Here is a 21,634-nt window from a genome sequence, read left to right on the forward strand (position 1 = left end):
TACAGTCCACTACCAGTATATAAATAAAGGAAACATTCTTAAATAGTTTATAGATAAGCCATAAAACACCCTTGGTACAAAACAACCCCTCTAATTTCAGATTTCTGAAACTTAACACCGTATAATTTAATTACTTGTCCTTCTCAACGAATTAAATTAAAGGTTATCATTATATGCCTTAGTAACATGCCTGTTTGATCATGAAGCAAAGTACCAGGGATGTCTTTTTTCCCTTACTAAAAGATAATAAAAAGGAAGGAAGGACCTTCAATTTTTTAAAAAAGGATTAAACATGCAATTCCTTCACGGACCCCTCTCTATCTCAAAGACAGCATTCTTCAACAAATGAGGACGAGGGGCACTGACTATGATGCACAGAGGGGATCTCTCAATCTCTCCTCTCAGTGTTTGCTTTGTTCTCAGCTGGCAGTTGCCAAATAAAGAACAATAATGAAGATGAGATCACGACAGGATCAAATTAGGAGAAGATGGGACAGGAGGGAGCCAGGCAATTGCTGAAACAGACATGGTGAACTGTAACATACGACAACATTTTACACTTAACGGCTCTGCTGCTTTAGATTCAGGGGAAAGGGAGTTCAGTTCCTAAGACTGCCTTACCTCCCTGGACAACCTGTTGGAAGCCACGCATGATTTACTTGCATGAAGCACTTACAGCATTGTTTGACTAGGGGCGAAAACGCATGGTTGCTTTTTCCTCCTTTAATCCCTGTTTTAGACAGGATCGAACGCACATTAAGTGAAACGCATGTGTTCGATCCTGGCTGAATCCTGGCTGAAACAGGGATTAAAGGAGGATAAAGCGACCATGCGTTTTTGCCCTAGGTTGATACTTGCACACAGCTTATATGGGAGTAGGGTTGCCAGGTCCCTCTTTGCCACCGGCGGGAGGTTTTTGGGGCAGAGCCTGAGGAGGGCGGGGTTTGGAGAGGGGAGGGACTTCAATGCCATAGAATCCAATTGCCCAAGCGGCCATTTTCTCAAGGTGAACCGATCTCTATCGGCTGGAGATAAATTGTAATAGCAGATCTCCAGCTAGTACCTGGAGGCTGGCAACCCTATATGGGAGAAATAGACAGCCCAGCATAAAATTTTTAAACAATCTTACCAGATGTTGGTGTAATTGGTAATATATACAACTTATTACATGCCTGGTCTGTTTTATATTGCCTGTATATGTAAATATATTTGTAATATGTGTGCTTGTTTTATATGGGTTTCAAATAGACCACTGAGGCAGGCCATATAGGCCGAAACGCATTTGGCATGTGGTGACAGATATCAACCTTAGGAAATGCCATTGTGCGGTTTTCACGTTTTAAAAATAATTTCAGTCTTGACATGGCGCTTCTAATAAATTATATATTTTCATTATTTATATTTTTTTCATCCCACCCAACCTTGGGTACCCAAGCACTTAACAGCATATCCATGAGACAGCCTTAAACTGTCTATCATTCCTTTTCACAAACAACCTGGGAAGAGAATTTCTGTGAAGAGAGCTTGGGATCTTTATCAGCAGCACTGGCTACAAGTATTTTGGGGATCCACAGGGAGGCCTACACTACAGCACACACACACACCCATTTTGTCGATCCTTTCCTCTATAACCCTACTGTGACTCCACTAGAGAGCGCAGAGCAGGATTGTGCCAGCTCTCCCTGGTTCCAGGGGAGCTAATGAACGCCTGGCACGGCTACTGCTCCACTCCTTCTAGTGCGCCAACCATTAAGAAACTGAATGCTGCAGGGGCCTCCGGGGCAATCTCCCATTTCCCGGAGTCACACACTATATTATCTGCAGTACTCCTTCCACCAGGAAGCGGAAGAGCACCCTAGAACCTCCCACGAAGCGGAAAGGTCCTCTGGGGTGATCTCCCATTATTTAATGGGTAGGAGTGCTTGGATTCCGTGGACTGCCCAAAAAAAATCAGTGGGTTATCGATCAAATCAAGCCTGAACTGACCCTAGAAGCTAAAATGACTAAACTGAGGCTGTCGTATTTTGGTCACGTCATGAGACGACAAGAGTCACTGGAAAAGACAGTCATGCTAGGAGAAGTTGAGGGCAGCAGGAAAAGAGGAAGACCCAGCAAGAGAGGGATGGACTCAATAAAGGAAGCCACAGCCTTCAACTTGCAAGATCTGAGCAAGGCTGTCAAAGACAGGACGTTTTGGAGGACTTTCATTCATAGGGTCGCCATGAGTCGGAAGCCACTTGACGGCACTTAACGCACACACACATAGGAGTGCTTGGAGGCAACACTAGAGCATGGTTTTGTTTTCTCCAATACTGGCAGGTATGCCTCCTACCAGGAGAAGGGGAACATGTTGGCAGTGGGTCCTGCTGGGCCTTGGCAAGTGCTGAGCTGTGCTGACCCTCAATACTGGTCCAGCTTCTCAATATCTGCCTACTACAATTCCCAGAACTTGGGGATGATAGTATTTAACTGGAGCATGACAGCAAAGCTAGTATAAAGCCTACATAACTCTGTAATTAGATAGGTTTGTAGCACAGCTAGTCTATCGCACAAATGACCACGTTTGTGCAAGTAGTCGTAATTCTCTCTCGCACACACATACAGGCTTGATTTTCCTGGATACTTACTCCGATGTGAGTGGAAATTAATACAACACCACTGATAGGAACCAAGTAGTGTTATTTTCCACTCACACCAGAATATTTATCCAACCATTTCCTCAGTACACTGTGGTGTAAGGGTTAGTTGTCAATGAGGACTAGGGAGACCTGGGTTCAAATCCTCACCCACCATATAACTTACTGGGCGACTGTGGGCCAGTCACTCTCCTCCAGCCTATTCTACCTCACAGGGTTGTCGTAAGGATAAAATGGATGTATGCTGTCCTGAGTTCCCTGGAGGAAAGGTGGGTAGAAAACGCACCAAATGCCAACAATTACATGCCAGCCCAGCCTAATTTCCATGTGCGTTGCCGATTGAAGCAGTACATTCTCTTCCTAGATCACTTACACAAACAACTGACAGTAGACAAAAAGGGTTAGGCATTCACTGCTGTTGCTAACAGAGTTGAGCGTATATGTAAAGTGCCGTCAAGTTGCAGCCAGCATATGGCAACTGAATAGGGTTTTCAAGGCAAGAGACTAACAGAGGTGGTCTGCCATTGCCTTTCTCTGCATAACCATCCTGGTATTCCTTACTGGTCTCCCATCCAAGTACTAACCAGGGCCGACCCTGCTTAGCTTCTGAGATCTGACAAGATCAGGCTAGCCTGGGCCATCCAGGTCAGGACATTAACAGAGTTACTGACCAATTAATGGTTTTCAAAACAAAAATGCAGAACATTAATTCATCTTCTGCAAAGGAAGATCTCCTTTAAAGAAACTAGGGTACAGAAGTATTTTATTTATTTAGAAAGTTTGTATTCCACATCTCCAGAGACCTACGCAAGGCGGCTTGCAATAAAAACCAAAATATAAAACTATGAGATTTTCATTACAATCTTATGCACGATTACTTCGACGAAGTCCCATTTTGTTCCATGGGGTTTACAGATAAATGTGCAAAGGATTGCCATCTCTCTCCCTTGCACCAAAAAAAAACACGTTCATGTTTGAAAGACTGTGCTCAAACCATCCAAAACTTTTCTATTACTGTGATCCCCGTGGCCTAGAACTTCCAATCAGAACTTGTATGTGGTTAAAGTTTGGAGAGAGCAACTGCAAGAAAGGTTTTGCCAGCGAACCACCACAATTTTATTTTATTTACAGAAATGGGAACAATTTCTTCATCTTTACTATTAAAAAAAGTCCCAGGATACATCGGTTAGTTCAAGAAGAATATGCATTATGCTAGAAAAGTAGAATAGTACCTACCTACCTGGAAGGCTGCTTCAGAACTGGCCAGAGGAGCGACGGGTGTTTTTCAATTCAGTGGGTTGTTTCTCCTTCAAGGAAAACAGGAAAGACCTGTGTGAAGCCTTAGAGGTGTACACGGCATGGAAGAGGATTAACAGGTAAGGTAGCAGGCTGTGCTCACACCACCACAATGTTTATCGATCATCAGTCACTGGAACCAGCCAGAAGGAGAATCTGGCAGGTTTCGCACAGAGGGAATATAAAGAGAGCTAACTGAAAGCCTCTGAATCTAACCGGTAAAACATCCCACCGCAGAGGCAAATGGGGGAATTATCATTACGTATTAAGTACCGTCAGCGTGTGTGGGATTTTATTGCATTGCATAAGCAAAACAGTGACAGAAGGGAAGGAGCTGAGCAAGGACTGGAAAGTCGATCAAGGCTTCACTTTGTCTGGGAATGAAGATTATTGAGTTAGACACAAAAGTTGGCACACTTTTAGGAGCAGAAAGGAAGAGTTTGGTGACCTGATAAGGAGTAATAAGGGGAAGCGAGGCAAAATGCCTGATTTATGTACATACTTCAGACCGAAACATGCCACGCCAGTAATTCAGAAAAGCGTCAGCCACCACTACATAGGCAAACTTCAACCACCAGACTACTATGTAGCATTAAGAAAACAGCAAGGCTGAAGAAGCCATCATTGGTGAAAGCGTCTATTACCTGGAAGACGTTTCCATTCTACTATAAGTGCCAGCACATAGCCAGTGGATATAAAAGTCTGATTTCCCACTTGGACTCTCGGAAAATCTGTAGGAATTCCCTCTACTTTCGGGACCAGCTCTTACAAAGACTGAAATTATACTGGGAAGTCTTTAAGACTCAAAGAGAAACATTAGACAAGACATAGATTTGTTGTATATATTGTTCTTTGACTTGTCTTTTGATATTTTTTGTATAATGTTCTCTTGTTTGACTGTCGCTCACCTATAGATATTGCTTGCACCACGTTTTGTATTGACTATCTCCTTTTGAATATATGTATAGAACTGAGCCTTGTGTGGATTGTTTTCGCAACGCCAGTAACCTCAGCACAATATTATTCCACCAGAACGTAAGAGCTGGTAAAGATATTCGTTTACCAGCAGTGACATAATTTTGGCAATTGCTAACAAAATAAAGTTTTCACCAAGCTGCGGTATCAGGGCTCAGGACACTGGCTCCTCCGCACTGGCTCTGAACAAGTAATACAGGTGGCTTTTGAGTACAAGCGTCATCTAACAGCAGCAAAGGAGTTAGTCGAAAGGGCAAGAAAGTCAGCATACACCTGGAGCAGTTTATAACAAATAATGACCAATTTGGATCCATATATTGCTCCTACCCAGTTTACCTAACTGCTGCTCCAGACAAGATAAAAATCAAATGGAACTAGCACTTGGCAGCTCGAAATGTCACCCGGAGGTGGGGGAGAGGAATCACCAGATGGGGACTCATCATATCCTTTGAAAAATGTATTCAACAGACATGCAGGAAAGCCCAAAAATATTGGAAAGGGATACCCCAAGGAATTCAAGACATGCTACACGTTAAATTCGAACTAATTGCTAAAAATATGTTGCTTGGGATGGAACCAGCACAGATTAAATCTTTCCATATAGACCTATTCCAGTATGCACCTGCTGCGGCCAGAACTGTATTCGCCAAACATTGGAAAGCCAAAACTCCACCAGAAAGAACTGAATGGATTATAAAGTTACAAGACTACGCAACAATGTCGAGACTAACATACCTTCTCAAAAACCAATTCATGGAAGATTATAAAAAGAAGTGGCAGCCATTGTTTGATAGACTTCCATGACTGAATTATGTATATAATGGAGCAGCAAATGGGCGCAGAAGATATATTAGCAATAGAGAATAGGTAAATGTATCTAGTTGTAAGGCTAGAATGATTATAGGTTAACAGACTGATTAGTATAGACAAGTATGATCTAACTACCAGGAAGAAAGGAGAGTGCAGGCTTGCTAACTAAAGTTTAACTATAATTATTAAGCATAGCAATTATAGTAAAGACATTAATGATAGAGATGAATGAATTAAATTAAGTAACAGAAAATTAAATTAAGATTAAATATGGGGTAAGACTAAAGTCACAACTGAGTTTGGGCTGGAGATAACAAATGTCTTGTTAAAATTCCCTATCTGTTTATCCCCCCCTATTTCTTTTCTGTACCCCTTTTATTATGAAAATAAAGAAATAAAATTTTTAAAAAGAAAAATGTGTTCAACACATGGAGGCAGAATTCAGTTTTCCCATGCCCTTTAACACAACACATACACATGATCACATGAAACTGCCTTATACTGAATCAGACCCTTGGTCCATCAAAGTCAGCATTGTCTACTCAGACTGGCAGCAGCTCTCCAGGGGCTCAGGCAGAGGTCTTTCACATCACCTACCTGCCTAGTCCTTTTAACTGGAGATGCCGGGGATTGAACCTGGGACCTTCTGCATGCCAAGAAGAGGCTCTACCACTGAGCGGTGGCCCCTCCCCAAACAACCTGCTTCCTTAGCAGAAAAGTTATAAAAAATGTCTACAGATGTTTAATTTCTTGAGAAGGAAAGATGACAGGGCTCAAAAGCCAACTGGAAACAGGACCCGTTGATGATCTCCTGATGAACAACCCATCCGTAGTTACTCCAACTTTTTGAGCCTGCGGGCACATTTGGGATTCTAACACAGCATGGTGGGAGCAGTAACAAAACGGTTGCCACAGGAGGTGGAGCCAGCCACAAAACGATTGCCACAACTTAACTTCAGTAACAGAGGGTAGATCCTTGTGTTATGGTAGCAGCTGCTGCCAAAGCAACATTTTAAAAAATCTGCAAAGCCAATCAAATATCCAAAAGTCAACCAAAAGCCTTGCTGGACGAAAGCCCTACCTGACCCCACCCACGTCCTAAAAACACTCGGTGGATGCCAGAAAAGGTCTCCGCGGGTGCCATGGCACCCACGGGCACCGTGTTGGGCGCCCCTGAGTTAGAGAAAGGCACTTTGAACCTATTTTTCATTTAATCTTATTTCACATGTTCTAAAGTTCAGCCCCAGCACTAGAAACCGATGGTAGGGCTGAGGCCTTTGGAGACCTGGCGCACATTTAACCCCCATTACAAAAGCACCTTTCCCAAGTCAGCAAAGTATTTAAATGCATTATCTTAGTAACCCTTACAACAACCCCCTTTAATGTGAGCCAACATTCTCACCTGAGTATTATAGCCAGGGGCTAACAGACCGAGCGCAAGGCTGATCAATGAGTACATGGCTGAAGTGAGATTTGAACCAGGGGCTTCCTGGCTCACAGGAATCACTAGCAACTTAATGTTAGGCTTAAAATTCATTTTTTTTTTTGCATTTTATAAGCCAACACGCTTAAGCATGTATTTAAAGCAATGCTGCTTTATTTACAGCACCAGACAGTTTACTGCATTTTACGCAATAAAGGTGCTAGTGATTTTAAAACAGCCAAGTTTACAAGTACATAGCTTACTAGGCAAAAAAAGGCTAAACAGTAAAGTCATTTTTAGCAAGAGGTTTTTAGGAGAGGGAGGGAAAGGAGTTATAACAACTGACAAAAGTAAAGCTGTACACGGAAGCAAACGCATAAAAGTCAAGGCCGTGGCGTGGCGCCAACTCCCCCTGGAAAAAACTCAAAATTCAAGCCAGCTGCAAGGTGTTAAAAACCAGAATAAGCCAAAGATCAAACCGACCTTCTGACAATACTACTCTATAGCACCATGTGAAAAATAGTCATCTAAGTCCAGCTCTTGCAGCAGCCTAAGCAAGTGTTCTGAACAGAGAGCTCAGTGGAAGAAGAAATAGGACCCTTCCAAGTATCAGAGCGTGGTAACAGAAAAGGGCAGCGTGCGTGGCATAGTTACTGCCTCTTCAGAGGCTATTCACCCAGTACTGTTCCCTTTGGAGAGGAGGCACATCTTGTACCGGCCACCTTTTATCAGCAGAATCAATCCGTTGGCTTTGCAGAGTTTTCCTGCCTAAAGCCCTGTAAACTGTCCGCAAGATCCATCGTGATCCCAAGAAGCCAGAGAAGCCGGCGGAGGGTTAAAATTAAGAACCATCGAGCAAGAGTCCCAACTCCGTATTTCAAAGTCCTTTCCGAAAAGGAGAGAGGAAGATCGTCACTTTAGTCGTGGTTTTCTCCCCCCCCCCCGGCCTTTGCAATGTGCAGCTAGCAGAGAGTAAGAAAGTAGAGATCGCAGCCCGAAGAACCCTTCACTTGCTGTTCATAAACTTCCAGAAGGGTGGATTGAAAAGGGCAACCACAGCTTGTTGAAATTAAAAGCAGAAGGGAAGGCTCCCAAATAAGACTGCTTCTCACGCTGTGCTCGGTGCTGTATCAGCGTCACCCTTTCTGGAGAGATTAACCTTTTAACATGTTCCATAACAAAACAGAGAGGAGGGTGCAGGTGAGCCCTGCTTGCTGTCCCCCTCCTTCCTGACTTCAGAGAATTAACCCCTTTCCCACTTACGGGAAATCGGATCCTCATGCGCATATATGAGACCCTGTCTTGAACATTCAGGCAAAGCAGCGGTTTTTCGGCTGAAGCTCTGCTCTGGCAACAGCGATCGCAAAGCAGAGGTTGTTCTTTGGCCAAAGAGAAAACGGAGCAAGAGACTCAGAGGGTTAACTTTAACAGTCAAGCCAGAACCTGGAGCACTCCAACTTCTAGAGGGATTAATTTCCTTAAGACAAAACTTGTTTTAGTTCCTAAAGCACAGATGTTGCACATTATCTCCACCCCCAGCTCTGCATGCTAAGTACAACACAATCCTTTCCTCTTGCTCTCCCCCTGGGAAGCTGTAGGGTGGGGCTGGGAAACATAACTGCGCCCCAGTTCGGTTGATGTTGTATCTGGGAATCCTTTTCATGGCCCCTAAAATATCTTCATTTGTTTCTTGGTTCTGTGTCTCGGGGATTTAGGGGGAAACGTACATATTTCTACCTTAACACATTTTAACGTTTTGTGCGCGCGCACACACTCCCCACAAAAAATAATAATCCCAATTTGGGATAAACAGGATTTACAGAACGCCACCCGACCTACAACATAAAGCTGAAGTTAGTTTCTACACACACACACACACACACACACACACACACACACACATATATATATATATATATATATATATATATATATATATATATATATATATGTAGAAACTAACTTCAGCTTTATGTTGTAGGTCGGGTATATATATATATATATATATACACAATAAAGAAAACATAACGAAATATAAATCACATAATCAAATGACTAAAAATAAAAAATAAACAAATAAAATACTAAAATACAAAAAAATACAAAAAGAGCACTTATACTACAATTGTACATCTTCTATTGTGAAATTATTAAGCTGAAGTTAGTTTCTGACTCCCCAGGTGCTTTGACTTGTGCCAGAACAAAGTCGTCAGGGACAGACTAGTGGATGGAAGGATGGAAGTGAGCAAGTGAGAATGGAAGAGGCGCAAGTATTGTGTTTCAGAGGTATGAACTGCACTGTTCCTTTTTCCTAAGCACTGGCCTAGAAAAGCTTATTGTTTAAAAACAAATGGAGCTTTGGACGGCAGACAACGCTAGAGCATCTCTAAGAAGACAGTTTGCCAGCCAAACCACGGAAGGCATTCCATCCGAATCCTCAATAGGTTTCAGCTTCCATTGTGTGTGTGTTAAGTGCCGTCAAGTCACTTCCGACTCATGGCGACCCTATGAATGAAAGTCCTCCAAAATGTCCTATCTTTGACAGCCCTGCTCAGATCCTGCAAACTGAAGGCCGTGGCTTCCTTTATTGAGTCCATCCATCTCTTGTTGGGTCTTCCTGCTGCCCTCAACTTTTCCTAGCATGACTGTCTTTTCCAGTGAATGTGCAGAGGGCAGAGAGTAAGGTTGTGTGTGTGTTAAGTGCCGTCAAGTCGCTTCCAACTCATGGTGACCCTATGAATGAAAGTCCTCCAAAATGTCCTATCTTTGACAGCCCTGCTCAGATCCTGCAAATTGAAGGCCGTGGCTTCCTTTATTGAGTCAATCCAGCTCTTATTGGGTCTTCCTCTTTTCCTGCTCTTTTCCATTACAGCTGAACAAACTGCTGCATTCACTTGGACTGGTAATGTGAGAAATAAGACACAAAACCCAGGTAATATCAGAGGGAAGCATAGAGAGAAAAACATTCTAATTTAGCTTATCGGTTCTTGTAGGTTATCCGGGCTGTGTGACCATGAACTTGTAGGTTATCCGGGCTGTGTGACCGTGGTCTTGGTGTTTTCATGGTCACACAGCCCGGATAACCTATAAGAACCGATGAACTCTGACCATGAAAGCCTTCGACAATATTCTAATTTAGCTTAGTTTAGTACATCCTTTTAACACATTTCGCCGAGGCAAAGCTGCCCTTGTCTGTCTCAGCAGCTATCAAGGAGCAGAGGTTTTCTCGCAGGGCCATGAGTAGGACCGCCACATGGGAGTCCTTTCACGGGATAACCCAGCGTCTCATGGGGCTTCTTAAGGCTCTTTATTTTCCCAGCTGGTCCCTGGTCAGTCTCCGAAGCAGCCCTCAAAGATAATATTTGCTCAGCGAAAACAAACATAACTTCGAGGTACAAATACCAGCACAAGTACAGTGCCTGGGTTATTCAGAGAGTCTACTTCCCTCTTTCATTATCCGTTGCTATAAGATGCTAACATGAATACGAACAGAATTTTTTTAAACAATAACATTGCAGGATCACATAGGTGACAAGGGATCATTTATGCAGGGAAAACTCTGCGTCACAACCAGAGATTATATACACTTTGCTTTCATTTAATGCTCTTCAATACAAAAATGAGGTTAATTAAATATAGAACTTTTTTTAAAAATCCAGGGGATAAGGGAGAAGAAAGCACTGGGTTACCCATCATGTGAAAAATGAGAGCTAGGAAGAGCTCAGACAGTCAGACACTTGAGTGGAAATCGGGACAGGAGACAGAAAGGAAACCAAGGGAGCAGGGGACCATCTGAGGCTAAGCCAGCCAAACCTTTGCTTAAGCATCACTGGAATACAGTACCTGTAGTGTTTCATCACTGCAACCTATGGGCAAGCCCTTCGTATGAAAATAGCGTGGGGAAAACACCGCACACACAGAAAAAGGCTGCCGGAGAACTTGATCCGAATTCATTTCCAAGTTCTGCTACCCAACGGCTGCATAACCTAGGCTAGGTACTTCAACCTTGCCAGCTCCGAGAACTACCTTTAAAGTTCAACAACAACATGGAGCAATCTTGGGTTTTTTTAATTGCATATGTCACCCCCTGGCCATCCTGTTCTTTCAAAAAAATTGACAGCGCCGTCACCAATGCAATTCAGTCAGGGAGGGCACAACCTTGATGCGGGGAAACGAATAGAGGCATGCTTATTTTTAACCTCTCTTATCACTTGAATTTGCTAAAAGTCCTTACTGTATAAGCACCTCAGCTGAGTTCCAAATATGCATGCTAAACACAGTTGTTTACTAGAACTGCAGATCCCATTCCTGCAATGGAAGAAGCTGAAGAAACTTACAAAGGGCACTCAATCAGGATCATAAGTGGGCAAAATGAAGATGGCACAGCTCTGATTTGCAAGAGGCCCTATAGATTATTGAAGCATTGCTGAAGGCGTTGCTTTCTATACGGGCCTCGTCGAGTGAGAGACTTCCTCCTAAAAACAAATACAGAAAAAATTAAGAGGAGCCAACATCCCTCAACTCCATTCCCACTGTATGCAGGCATACACATCTTCCAGCACAGTAAGATCCACGGACTTCCAGTGCTCACATAATATATATTTCAGTTTTAGAGTTGCAAATCACTTTTCATGGTGAAGTATCCAAAACAGGGTACTCAGCGTGTTAGTCCGACCAAAAGATCTGCATCCACAACAACGTATATTGGTGTGTTAGGTGTTTTAGAAGCAAATCTTCATCGTTCTACATCAAGGTGTAGTGGTTAAGAGCGGTGGTTTTGGGGCAGTGGACTCTGATCTGGAGAACTGGGTTTGATTCCCCACTCCTCCACATGAGTGGTGGAGGCTAATCTGGTGAACTGGATTGTTTCCCCCACTCCTACACATTAAGCCAGCTGGGTCACACTCTCAGCCCCACCTACCTCACAGGGTGTCTGTTGTGGGGAAGGGTTTGATTCTTCCTTAAGTGGTGGAGAAAGTTGGCATATAAAAACCAACTTTTCTTCTTCTACTTTCTCTCTTTCAGACATGTTTCGTCATTTCTTGTGGCTTTCTGCTCAATGCTTCACCTGAGAAAGAACTGACCCAAGATGCAAGAGTAGGGCATATGTGTGGGAGCAATTGGTATACAAGGCCCTGTACTTTGTTAATTAGATGGACTATTCAATAAAAAATCTTTCTGAATAGGTACAGGTTAATTGAGAAAGATCTAACACAATACAGTGCAGGAAATATGGGGATTAAAGAGATACATGCAAATATACAAATCTCAGTGACTCAAAATAGACCACACAGGCAAATACACTCTCTTCCACTCCACAAATGGATTTCAGCCAGATCTCCTTGAACTATTGGAGGAAAGAATGAATGCGCTTTGTTTCCCTCCTCTCTTCATCAAGAAACCCATTTGCTTCCATTTCATATTTAAAAGAGTGTGCCCCCTCACCCTTTTGTCAACTGCATTCATGTAACATGGCTAAAAATCTGCCAGTCACATCAAAAAGACCTCTGCCTAGAAAGTGAGTCATCTGCAATTTGAAGCTCCCTTTCAATTTCAGATTTTATATATAGTGAACAGGGGCCCTAAGAGATTCATTATTGATTTCTGTAGCGTTTTTAGATTGCTATGATCTGCCAGGGCTTTGAGAGCCAGTGTGATGTAGTGGCTAAGAGCGGTGGTTAGGAGAGGTGGACGCTAATCTGGAGAACCGGGTTTGATTCCCCTCCCTCCTCCACATGAGCAGCAGACGCTAATCTGGTGAACCGGGTTAGTTTCCCCACTCCTACACATGAAGCCAGCTGGGTGACCTTGGGCTAGTCACAGTTCTCTTGCAGGGAAGGCCTTACAATCATCACATCCCTGTAGCATTAAGGCAACAGGCAATACCAAAGCTACAGGATAGGATTTGAACAGGGATGTATTTCCATGACTACAGCAATTAATTCGAGATGTGCTCTATCAACGACTGCCCTGTAATTTTGCTTGTTATAAGCGCTTACATAGCTCTTTAATTTGTCCACACAAAGAAGTTCCTCCGTCCATCCTTATCCACATTTAACTCTCAATATATGGCATCATCTGAATACACTACACAGTGCAACTCCGAGAAATTTAAAATAGAAATGTCAAGCAACTGGATCTCCCTTTTTTTCACTCAGGAGGCCCACACCCTTCCACACATTATTGATTAAAATGCCCTATCACACAATCTTCCTCCACCCCATGATTCATGTTTAGAGTTTATGGTAAAACAGACTTTTATTATCAAGAATCATTAACTACTACTACAAATGGCAAAAGGAGAACAGCTGTTGGGAACACCCAGCATGAGGAGAGGCAAGGATGACCATCCTAACCAGGCTGAAGATCATAGTAAAATGATAGGGTTTCCACCTATTCATGCCCATAACCTAACAGAAGTAACACTGATTACACCTGTCCTGCACCTATTTGAGATTCTAATGTGTACAAAGAACTCCTGTTTGAGTTGGCTTTCCCATGCACACAAGCAAAGAATAGCTGCAGTGGGGTGCTGCCCTCTGAGAAGGGTTATTGCACAAGTTCAGGTGAAATCAATGGGGCCTAAATAGCAGCAGAAATTCGCACAGAGGACACCACACACACACAAAGGAGCTGTACGAACGTACGGGACCGAAGCACTGACAAGATAGTCAACGTTTAACGGGGCAGAAAGAAGAGTAGGAGCTCAGAATCTCAAATATTCATGTAGTTTCTTGACGCTTGTGTGTGTAAAGTGCCGTCAAGTCGCAGCCGACTTATGGCAACCCCTTTTTGGGGTTTTCTAGGCAAGAGACTAACAGAGGTGGTTTGCCAGTGCCTTCCTCTGCACAGCAACCCTGGACTTCCTTGGTGGTCTCCCATCCAAATACTAACCAGGGCTGACCCTGCTTAGCTTCTGAGATCTGTCGAGATCAGGCTAGCCCAGTGAGATATGTGAGGCTCACACATGAGTCATGCGGCCATGCCCGCAGTCATTTTACCCACATCCCTATATGCATCTAGAACTCAGTTCTGGCAAAATGGCTCATCTTGTGAGTTGAATCTGTTCGTGGGCTGTTCCAGCAATAGCGCCAGAGGGGGGGCTGTGGTTCAGCGGCAGGGTAACCTGTTCTGCATCCCAAAAGTCTCAGAGTCAGTCCCGGCATTTCCAGTTAAAAAGGTTCTCAAACAAGTGTTGAGAAAGCCCCCCACTCACCTTTGCCTGATGGCAGACAATGCAGAACAAAGTGGACCAATGGTCCGATTCAGTACGAGGCAGCTCGATAGGTTCAGCTGCATGTTGCATCTCTCAGCAGTTTTGGGAATGCATATTTGAATTTATTCATATATTTATACCCCAATGTAGAACCCAAACAGCTTATATAATTATCCTCACATCTTGTAAGGATATAGGTTGGACAGAGTGGCCTAACATCACACAGTGAGATACCATGGCAGAGCGAGGATGCAAATTTGGGTCTCCCAGATACTAGTCTGATAGGAGAACCATTCATAAAAAAAAAAACACAGTAGAAAGCTAGATGTCAATAAACAAATTTAAGTGTGAGGATGCGTTCAATCAGGCAGACCTTACATCTGCAGTTTGAGGCGGCATTGTCCAGGCTTACAATGCTATTCTGTCCACATGAGGCCATAAAGCACACAAATAAGGAAGACTGGCCCAAACATAAGCTCCCTTGCTCAGTCTTTGCCAGCCACATGCTGCCGCAATCCGGGGCAGGGGGGCAGATTGAAGAGAAATCGGCCAAAACGTTTACAGCTGCACTAACCGTCTTCTGCAAAATTCATTTTTCTAAATCTCATGGTTTTCGGTTGTTAAGAGCAAAACCAAAATTAGCAGTTCATGCAACTGGCAGATCAGGCCCATTTAAAGGAGCCAAGAAGACTATGCTCTCTAAATACATTCTGCACCAGGGGTGTCAAACGTAAGGCCTAAGGGCCGGATCCAGCCCCTGAGAGCTCTTATCTGGCCTGCGAGACAGCCGCCCCCTTCCTCAATCTGGGCTGGCAAGGCATGGCCCGGCTTGACCCAAGTGACATTTATGTCATATCCAGAACTCAAAACAATTGCGTTTGACACCCCTGATCTACACTCTTCGGGATGGAAGTGCTCTTTTGCCACACCGGAAGCAGGACACTGATAAACCACAGCTTTCTTAAATAGGGACCCAAACTAACATGGCCTCAACAGTATCTCCAAAGTACTGAAGGACCTCAAGTCATCCTAGCAACAGAACTGTCCGGTTGATCATTAATCTGCATATTATGCAATATCAAGTCCTTTTCAATTACTACCTCTAATCAGATTTTCCTTCTTCGCAGCTTGACACACCTATAAGCAATGACAGATACATCTCCATTATGTAGTCAGGAAAACAACTTGGTCTGATTCTATAGGGAACCAAGGGTGAGAGTTTACATAACTAATTTTTACAAAGAAATCTTCCCACAAGACAAGATCTCTGCCACTACTGGCTTGCCCATAAATGCATTCCCATGCAACAGGGGCACAGTGGTATGAAAAGGTATTTCTTTTCTTGAAGGAAGAAATTCCATGTTTCATTTTATCATATGAAGGTGCATTTATAAAAACACGTCAATACGAAACAATTACAGGGATTTATGATCTCATTATGACCCCTGCCCAAAAATGGATCACATAAATTCATAGTAATGTCGTCGCAATACCAATTATACTTCTATAGCAAAATAAACAATCCTTTTGGCATGAGCGCTGAAAAAAATACACATCTACTAGTGAAGGTGAACTGGCAAAAAAGGGGGGAGGAGAAAGGGTTGTACTTAGTCAGAAATACTGGGAGTAAGTTAAGCCTCATTGGTATTTGCCAGAACTTCAGGGACACACCTCAAGCCTGGATGAGGGCTGTAAAAGTCCAGAGACAATTGGGGTTACTGCATTATGTATTCCCAGCTATGTATTAAGAGTCTGAAAATGTTATAAAAAACATCGCTTTAAAAGGGGTTTTGGATGCCACGGCTAAAAAATGGTTGGAAGACGTCTCCACAGCTAAAGGGGCCAAACAAAGTGCGAACAGTATTTTTTATAACAGTTTCAAACTCCTAATACATCGGTGGGAATACACAGAAAGTGCGAACAGTATTTTTTATAACATTTTCAAACTCTTAATACATTGCTGGGAATACATAATGCGGTAACCCCGCATAAGTCACACCTGTTACCTTAGGGTGGGGCCGTGGCTCAGTGGTAGATAATCTGCTTGGCATGCAGAAGGTCCCAGGTTCAATCCCTGGCATCTCCAGTTAAAGGGGCTAGGCAAGTAGGCGATGTGAAAGACCTCTGTCTGAGACCCTGGAGAGCCATCGCCGGTCTGAGTAGACAATACTGCCCTTGATGGACAAAGGGTCTGATTCAGTATAAGGCAGATTCATGTGTTTTCATGTGTTCCTGTGTTACCTGCTCCAGTGTCTCAGGGAACTTGCCTCAGCTGTTTGGGCAGAGAACCTTGGCCCTGAGCCCAAAGGCAATGGTTTGGCATGCCACTGTCTGACACATGTGCTAGGGGTTGCCCACTGCTGCTCTAGAGCCTCGGTTCTTCATTCATTTGCTCCCCAACAGCTGGTAGTGGGGTTGATTTTTTTTTAAAAAAACGTTGACATATTACATTAGCCGCCCTGAGCCCAACTTGGTTGGGAAAGGGCGGCGTACAAATAAAATAAAGAAAGGACTCTCTTTAGTTCTGGGAGGAAAACCAGCAAAGAAAGCCAAAAGCCCCCTCCCAAATGCATGATGTCTCAGATTCAAAGAAAAGGCATTGCAACAAGCTGTCCAACAGCTTAGGACTTCAGCCTCATCAGCTGGATCTTGTCTCACCATGAAGTGTCTTCTTCCTTTAGCTGTTTTGTTTATACTGCTTCCAGTATGGCCCAGGCTAGCCAGAAGCTAAGCAGGATCAGCCCTGGTTAGTACTTGGATGGGAGACCACCAAAGAGATCAAGGGTTGGTATGCAGAAGCAGGCAATGGCAAACTACCTCTGAACATCTCTTGCCTTGAAAACCCCATGAGGTGTTGCCGTAAGTCAGCTGGGACCTGACAGGGCTTTCCACCACCACCAGTTCAGAAACCTATTGCTAGAAGTTATCGTTCCACATGATGGAAACATCTTATCCTGAATCCGCACAACATTTAATCAAGCAAACACACTTTGCATTTTGATGCAAAGAACTGAACAAATATTCTCCAAAAGTCAAATCAATACACCTCTTTGGCAAGATGAGAAAAATTGTCTCTCATGGACAGTATTCAAGGTAACGGCTCCTCCATTGATCCTACTTTCAATAAATCATACAGCACAAGATGAAAGAAGAATTTTCTAGAGGTCTCAATTATTAGCACTAAACAACTAGTGCAGCCCTTTTTATGAAATAGTGCTTTTTTATTCATATGTATACCATGTCTTAATGCACATCACCTTTCAAGAACATTCTTCCGATATGTAAATACAGCAGACCATGGCACAGAATTAGAGCTAAAAAGGATCAAATGGCCAGCTTGACGAATTCTTTGCATAAAGGACCACTAGGCTTACAACATCACTCTTCCCTCCTCCTTTTCATCCTCAACTAGGGGAGGAAAGTTAGGCTAAGAGAGTGTGACTGGCCCAAGGTCATGAAGCAAGCTTTCATAGTAGAGGTTTAAACCACACTCTAACCACTATACCAGGAAGGCAAACATACCACCAGATGTCTCAAGCAAGGAAGCCAAGCCATACACTTTTTGGGATACCCCCCAACCTAATTAAATTGATTATTCCTGCTATTCCTGGACATTCAGTAACTTTTGATTCTGAAAGATTCCTGCCCACTCATTTCAAGAAGCTACTCAGGATAGAAGATTGTACATGCACAGCTCCCACCTTTAGACCCATTCATATTGTTTAATGCTGCCCTATCAAAAGATTTCTGCATGTACTGAACCAGCAATTCAGGGAGAGAGCTACGATTAATCTCTTGTTTACTACCTGCAGAGAGCTTCTGAGGTGCAGAATGGATTAAAAAAAATGAGCTCCCACCTGTAGTGGCACAGTTCAGAATTGTACTACCTCATTCTGCATGAAGTATCAAATTTCTGAAGAAGTCTGACTCACAAAAAGCTCATACCAGAAATTTTGTTGGTCTGTAAGGTGCTACTGGACTCTTTTCTACTATCAAATGACTGTTATACTCTGTTATACTGCTAAAAGAGAACCCCCAAAGGTTCAAACAAGCCCATGTTTCACAGATTTCCAGAAGAAGATCATATAAGCATCACAAGAGAGTTGTTATTGCACAAAGACTACATGCATATTCTCCTAGCAATGCTGTCCAGGTAAGTATGCAAAAAGATTTTTTAAAATGCCACTGTTACAAAAAAGAGCTTTCAAAAAGAATGGGGATAAGAAAAATATAGTAGCAAATAGTAGATCTCATCCTCCCAACGTGGGAACTGCAATCCCAAGTAAAGTTCAATGAAATGTACTTTACTGCAATCCCAAGTAAAGTTCAATGAAATTTACTTTACTACCACTAGGATACATTGGAAAACGAGTACTCCGCACCAATTAGACTGGCCCCAAACTTCTTGCTCCACCCATACAACTAACTTCACATCAAGGCCACAGCTCAATCACATGCTAAACACACTCAAATCAATGAGCATCAGCGTTCATCAAGCTTTGTACTGGATTGCAGCCTGAATGTTGCAGTTCAATTAAAGGGGCAATCTTTAACATACTTTCCAGAAAGTAGTAGAAAAGGGCAAGAGTCCAGTAGCACCTTCAAGACTAACAAAAATATTTTCTGGTAGGGTATGAGCTTTCGTGAGCCACAACTCACTTCTTCAGATACCAGCTGTGGCTCACGAAAGCTCATACCCTACCAGAAAATATGGACTCTTGCCCTTTTCTACTACTGCAGACAGACTAACACGGCTACCCACTGTGAATTATTTCCAGAAAGTAATCGCGAAAAGGGCACGGGAGGTTTTGCCTTGGATTTGCCGCTCTAAACGCACCGTTTCCCCCAGCCAAATTCTCAAAACTCAACAACCAGCCCCCAATGCAGAGTTCGGAGAATTCAGATGAGTGATGAGAAAGGCTTTCCCGGAGGTGTGCAAACTCTAACGAAAGGCGCAGGAGCACAGCCAGGGCAATGAAATGGACTTTACGACCACTCGGATTCATTGGCAAACGAGTACTCCGCCCCAGTTAGACTGGCCCCAAACGTCTTGCTCCATCCATACAACTAACCCTCCCCTGCGCCTTTAATTAGAGTTTGCATCACTCATCTCAAGGCCAGGAGAAGCTTCCGCGTGCAAGTTGTGTTGCCCACCCAGGGCTATTTATTCATGGCAGGTTTTGCATTGGATTTGCCACTCTCTAGATCAGTGGTTCCCAACCTTTTTTTGACCAGGGACCACTAGGACTTTTTTGTTCGGTGCAGGGACCCCAAGGTTCAAAATAAAAATTCCGAGAATTTGAAAATAAACTTTAATCATAACTGTGAGTTAAACATTAAACTTAGAATAATATTTGAATATATATTTTTATAACAGAGAGCTTTTAATTGAAAATATGAATTTATTATGGGTTTATAACTTAGTTCTCGCGGACCCCTGGGGGTCCACGGACCCCTGGTTGGGAACCAGTGCTCTAGATGCACATTTCCCCCATCTGAATTCTCAAAACTCTGCATGGCTTATTGTTGAGTTTTGAAAATATGGATGGGGGGAAAGTACAAAAGAGTACAAAGAGAGTTTAATACCGTCCAAGACCAGCATAAAAACATACCCGATATACATACATCACATAACACACATAAAAGTGCATCAGGTGCGAGAACCCTATAACATCTTACAATCTCTCACTCATAGAAGCCGTTAAGCGCTCAAATAAAAAAAATATCACGTTTGGAATTAGTATAAACATAAATATAAAATCGCTCAAGCATTAAGTTTGACCCATGCACGCCTGATCCTCATTGCTTAGGATGGGGGAAAAGTGCATCAGCAGTGGTTCCCAACCTTTTTTTGACCAGGGACCACTAGGACTTTTTTGTTCGGTGCAGGGACCCCAAGGCTCAAAATAAAAATTCAGAGAATTTGAAAATAAACTTTAATCATAACTGTTAGTTAAACATTAAACAGAATAATTTTTGAATATATATTTTTATAATAGAGAACTTTTAATTGAAAATATTAATTTATTATGGGTTTATAACTTTGTTTCGCGGACCTTCATTTAGTTCTCGCGGACCCCTGGGGGTCCACGGGCCCCTGGTTGGGAACCAGTCGCAAACCCAATGCAAAACCTTCCATGAATGAATGGCCTGGCCACAGACTGTTTTTGCAGCAGGTGCAACAACACCGGCAGCAACCCTAGTGAAACTGTAGCATTCCGGAGGGGGGGGGACACCCCCTGCTCGCCGGCAGCAGCTCAAGCCAAGCGGACCACGCCGGCTGCGAGTTCTGCCCCCGCCGGGCAGGGTCCACGAGGCAGCCGCCGGCAGATCGCATTACCTGATCCCAGAGGCCGGCTGGGAGCGAGAGGAGATCCCCCCAGCGGTCCGCGCCCGGGAGACGCACCCCGACCCGGATATGGCCGAAGCGCCGCTTTCCCACTCGCGCCTTGGGGCGGCCCGTTTGCAGTCCGAGCCGCGGGGGGGCGCGCGCGCGCAACCTTGGCCTGCCCCCCCCTTTTTTTTGCATTCACACGTGGCTCGGCTCGAACGTTCCGTGTTTGGCGTGCGAGGAACAGCCCCTGGAGGGGGACTTGCACGCACGCTGGGGGGGGGGAAAAATGCAATTTTTTTCTTTTTTGAAATCGAATTTTTGTGGGCAAGGAGAAACTTTTACAATAAAGAAATTACAAGGAAAAGAAAAAAAAGAATTTTTGTGGGCAAGGAAAAACTTTTACAATAAAGAAATTACAAGGAAAAGAAAAAAAAGAATGTTTATGGGCAAGGAAAAACGTTTACAATAAAGAAATTACAAGAAAAAGGAAAAAAAAGAATGTTTATGGGCAAGGAAAAACTTTTACAATAAAGAAATTACAAGAAAAAAAAGAATGTTTATGGGCAAGGAAAAACTTTTACAATAAAGAAATTACAAGAAAAAGGAAAAAAAGAATGTTTATGGGCAAGGAAAAACTTTTACAATAAAGAAATTACAAGAAAAAGAAGAAAAAAATGTTTATGGACAAGGAAAAACTTTTACAATAAAGAAATTACAAGAAAAAAAAAGAATGTTTATGGGCAAGGAAAAACGTTTACAATAAAGAAATTACAAGGAAAAGAAAAAAAAAGAATGTTTATGGGCAAGGAAAAACTTTTACAATAAAGAAATTACAAGAAAAAGAAAAAAAAGAATGTTTATGGGCAAGGAAAAACTTTTACAATAAAGAAATTACAAGAAAAAAAAAGAGAATGTTTATGGGCAAGGAAAAACTTTTACAATAA

This window comes from Euleptes europaea, chromosome 6, assembly GCF_029931775.1.
Source record: "Euleptes europaea isolate rEulEur1 chromosome 6, rEulEur1.hap1, whole genome shotgun sequence".
Classification (NCBI taxonomy): domain Eukaryota; kingdom Metazoa; phylum Chordata; class Lepidosauria; order Squamata; family Sphaerodactylidae; genus Euleptes; species Euleptes europaea.